Here is a 5,000-nt window from a genome sequence, read left to right as displayed (position 1 = left end):
ACACACACTGGCGCACACACACACACAGCATATGAAATGCAGGGTAGCACAGACATATACAAAGAGCACGCGCACACACACACACTGGCACACACACACAGCATGTGAAATGCAGGGCAGCGCAAACATATACAAAGAGCACGAACACACTGTAGATAGGAAAGGAGAAGATAGAGAGAGCACACACACACATAGTTAGACCAACAACACACACACACACATAGTTAGACCAACAACACACACACACACACACACACACACACACACACAGTTAGACCAACAACACACACACACACACACACACACACACATAGTTAGACCAACAACACACACACACACACACACACACACACACATAGTTAGACCAACAACACACACACACACACACACACATAGTTAGACCAACACCACACACACACACGCACACACACACACACACATAGTTAGACCAACAACACACACACACACACACATAGTTAGACCAACAACACACACACACACGCACACACACACACACACACATAGTTAGACCAACAACACACACACACACACACACACATAGTTAGACCACCAACAACACACACACACACACACACACATAGTTAGACCAACAACACACACACACACACATAGTTAGACCATCAACACACACACACACAAACATAGTTAGACCAACAACACACACACACACACACATAGTTAGACCATCAACACACACACACACAAACATAGTTAGACCAACAACACACACACACACACACACATAGTTAGACCAACAACACACACACACACACACATAGTTAGACCATCAACACACACAGACACACACACGAACGCAAACAGACACGAACACACACACCAGTGTTTCCCTACAATGTACTCGGCAGCGGCGCAGTGCCCCTCCTGGAATTCAAGCGCCACTGCAAAAAAGATGCCTAATCGAAAAAAACAAAACAAAAACACGCAAGTGACCTTAAGGAACAGCTGCCGTTCGTTCAGGTTTCATGTCAACAAATAATAGTAGGCTAACACGCCAGCGAGATAGCTCGCCCCTACCTTCAGTACCCTATTCCCAGATAAATCCACGCATTGTTTCGTTTTTGTTTGTGATACAGGCAATGCTTTCAAGCCCTGTGTTGCTAACATACCTAGGCTGTGAAACTAAGGTCTAGCTAGCCTATTGGTGGGTTTAACTGAATTTGAGTAATAGGATACGCAACCATTTACATCTGGAGATAGTTTGTAATTCCTGTAGAGCTCACTAAAATCATAGAAATGATACAAGACACTTATCTCCTATAATCCAAGATAGATTTTCTTCGAGTTGTTAGGCTTTTAAGCATTTATTTTACCAAATGACATGGAAAACATAATTCAATTTCATTCACATATCCTTATGCACCATGCACAACAACGCTACTAAGTTAGCTTAAAACCGTGAGAATCAAGCAAGCCTCACGGGCTGTTACGGCCTTAAAGTGACAGGCACTCAATTCAACCTGCACAGCACCAATACAGTGTAATGACATGAAAGAGAAGTCTATATAGTTTATACAGTGCTGTGCAAAAGTTAAAACACCCATGCTGAAATTGACTAAAAGGAGGAATAAAACTGGACATTTTTGGAAATTGATCTTAATGCCTTAATTAAAAAGAGGAAAAATCAAACCTTTAAGAACATCAATTCTTTTTGAATGTATCATGTATGGCAAATAAATAAATGTTATTATATAAATAAATGTCTTAACTTATGCACAGCACTGTACATTCTAAATAGTAAGTTTCTGTGATTAAGCTTTATTTTTTGTAATTAATTGTAAATAATAATTTTCTGTTGTGTGTGTTGTGCCATTTCATTTTTGTTTCATTTCAATTTCTAATAATAATGTAAATAAATCTAGTAATAAATAGCCTAATTACTAATAACGTAAATGAAAAAGGTGAAAGATGAATATGAATAATGAAAACATGAATAATCCTGTTCAAGTACTGCAATAATCATGCTTTGTAAATGCTTGTGTTGATGGTTATGTCATAATTTGTAACTCAACCTGTGAATTTCTTTCGACAAAATCCACCAGAAGTCACCATTTAAGGAGTCATTTTTTCAAAATGTTCTCTTTTTTTTTGGGGGGGGGGGGCTTCCTACGATCAACAGCACCGCTGCTGGAAACAATTCTAGGGGAAACACTGCACACACACACACGCGCGCGCAAACAGACACAAACACACACACACACACACATACACACACACACGCACACACGCAAACAGACACAAACATACACACACACACACGAAAACAGACACAAACATACACACACACACACACACAAACAGACACAAACATACACACACACACACATGGATGTGCGCAAAACAGACACAAACATACACACACACACACACATGGATGTGCGCAAACAGACACAAACATACACACACACACACACACAAGGATGTGCGCAAACAGACACAAACATACACACACACACACACACACACACACGGATGTGCGCAAACAGACACAGACATACACACACACACACACACACACACACACACACGGATGTGCGCAAACAGACACAAACACACACACAAAAACAGAAAAAACACACACGCACGCAAACAGACACTAACACACTAGTGCTGCCACGATTTAGTCGACCACGAAAATTAGTCGAAGGCAATTTAGTCTGTACTGTAAGAGCTAGTCTGATAATTCCGGTATTTAGCACTTTGAGTCCCTTTTCTGGTTTGTTTTGGATCAACTAGAGTGGTGGACACCAAAATTTTGACGATGGGTCCTGTCTCGACTTTCTGACTCGTTTTGAATAGCCTTTGACTGTTTCAGAGTGGCTGGCTATGGGCATGCACAAACATGTCCTTAAAACAACCCTTAACGTTTGTTTTCAAAACTGTGCAACTCACCGAGTGGTTAGTGGTGTTCGTTGATTATTAAAAACAAATATATCGGCGCAATGTATGATATCAATCCGTGTTATTTGCTATTGTGGAACTATTTTTTCAGATACCTCACAACCGTGTATAAACCTCCACTCAATATTTGAGTCTGAAGCATAGACAGTAAAAGAAGGTCTCGTGGAAAGACTACAATACAACCAAATATAAACAGACCCCCTTTCCGTTTCCGGTAGCGCAGTGATATCAAGGAGTAATAAGTCTTCCAACAGAAATCAAAGGGATTTTACAAAATGCCAAATAAAACACGACAGAAACTGTATTTCGCTACGCTACTTGTTTTGGAACATCAACGAACATCACTAACCACTCTGACTGTCTTTAGATGTTAAACTTAGACTAATATAAGTAATATTATAGTAATATTGTAAACCCCGCCATGCATGCAAGTGTAAACACGAGCTAAATAGCTTTCAGCGCGATTCATTATTAGGCATGAATAACAGTTAAGTTATTTACGTTGTTAACATTTGTCATTGTTTATTTGGCAACAGTTAAGTTATTTACATAATTTACATTGGTAATTGTTTATTTGGTAACAGTTAAGTTATTTACGTTGTTTACGTTTGTAATTGTTTATTTGGTAACAGTTAAGTTATTAATGTCGTTTACATTTGTAATTGTTTGTTGTTTACATTTGTAATTGTTTATTTGGTAACATTTAAGTTATTTATGTTGTTTACATTTGGCATTGTTTATTTGGTAACATTTAAGTTATTTATGTTTATGGCAAAGGTGACATTTTATGTTTATGGCCCTTCAATTGAGTTCAAAATGAAATGGACGCAACAAAATAACACTTGATTTTTAAAAATTTAGTAATTTAGATTAGTCGACTAATAGAAAAATTAGTCAAAAAATTAGTCGTTAGAAAATTAGTTGTAAGTGGCAGCACTAAAACACACACACACACACACACACACACACACACACACACACACAAACAGATCCAAACACACATACACACATTGAAAAGGAGACTGGAAAGTTCCAGCATCGGGGGGTGAGGGGGTGTTGGGTCTTATCCCAGGAAAGGGAGCCTCTGCTGGGCATGAGTCCAATCGGGCCCTGGGCACTCTGGAGCTCCAGTGACCATAGAGGAGAGATAAGGCCACCCCTCATATCGCTATCGCTATGACAATGCCAACACACACACACACACACACCAGGTCATTCACAGACACTCACATGGACCCACACACACACACACACACACACTCACCAGGTCATTCACAGACACTCACATGGACCCACACACACACACACACACACACACACACACACACACACACACAGGGGGCCCCTGATGTGGAATGTTAGACAGTGGCAGAGGCCCCTGGCACCAGTAAAGTGGGTAATACATCATGTAGAGAGGGCACTCACTCACGCACGCACACACACACACACACACACACACACACACACACACTTCATCTCCAGCACCTCCTCCAGGTGTTTTCTCCTCTCTGCGCGGAGGGTGGTCAGGTGCGCCTCCTCACCAGTGTTTGGAATAGTGCCGTTTAAAAGAATGGCATTAGGTAACGACGTTATTTTTTCACTAACGGGGTAATCTAAATAATTACTTTTCCCGTTGTTACTAGACGTTAAATGCGGTGCGTTACTACGCATTGATTGAATAAACTGTGTAATCCGAACGCTAGTGAGGAGGTGGGTTAATATTGACGTAAGCGATTATGATTGGCTAAGGCAAAGTCATGTTTCATGATAGACAATCAGAGCCAGTGTTTTTACACACTTGCCAGCACACGTGCCACACACACACGCAACAGCTAAAATAGAGATTCGACGAAACCACAGAGGTCAGGAGCAATCCGAAAAGTTGGCATTTTCAAGGTGGAGATATAAGCACTACTTCAAATTCATCAAGACAAGAACGTGCATGTAATGTGTACATTATGTCCAGGAGCGAAGACTTCGTTGACATCCGTTGTAAGCAACTCTAATTTAATGAAGCATCTCACACACGCATCTAAAGCTAGTGGCCAAAAACACCGATA

General features: G+C 40.4%; 1 protein-coding gene across 1 annotated transcript in view; it reads right to left on the bottom strand.

The window, feature by feature from the left end:
- Positions 1–5,000, bottom strand: part of LOC121696834 (ELKS/Rab6-interacting/CAST family member 1-like) — a gene marked incomplete at its 5' end in the record, with an annotated part of 112,505 nt that overhangs the window by 28,766 nt on the left and 78,739 nt on the right. The window lies entirely within an intron of this gene.

Source organism: Alosa sapidissima, chromosome 22 (assembly GCF_018492685.1).
Source record: "Alosa sapidissima isolate fAloSap1 chromosome 22, fAloSap1.pri, whole genome shotgun sequence".
NCBI lineage: Eukaryota > Metazoa > Chordata > Actinopteri > Clupeiformes > Clupeidae > Alosa > Alosa sapidissima.
The sequence above is the reverse complement of the archived record's forward strand: the minus strand, read 5'-3'. Positions and strand labels throughout refer to the sequence as shown.